We start from the raw sequence: 279 nt of genomic DNA on the forward strand, positions 1-279 counted from the left end.
TATTTCTGTCATTAAAACTTTACAAACTTTTTCTTTGGTTTTTATCTTTTCTTTAACTTTCTATCTTTCATTTATCTTTGCCTCACTAACATGTTGTTTCCACTCCCTAAGTGTTTTATGAAGGTAATTACGAGATTCTGCGCTTAAAGTTGTCTTTCTAAAGTTCTTACAGAAAACTGCCTTTTCCGCATTATTTTATTATTTTTATTAAAATATTATTTTTAATTAAATATTATTATTTAATATTTTATTATTATTTATTATTTTATTATTAAATTT

The sequence above is a fragment of the Arachis ipaensis genome, chromosome B08 (assembly GCF_000816755.2).
Source record: "Arachis ipaensis cultivar K30076 chromosome B08, Araip1.1, whole genome shotgun sequence".
NCBI classification, from domain to species: Eukaryota; Viridiplantae; Streptophyta; class Magnoliopsida; order Fabales; family Fabaceae; genus Arachis; species Arachis ipaensis.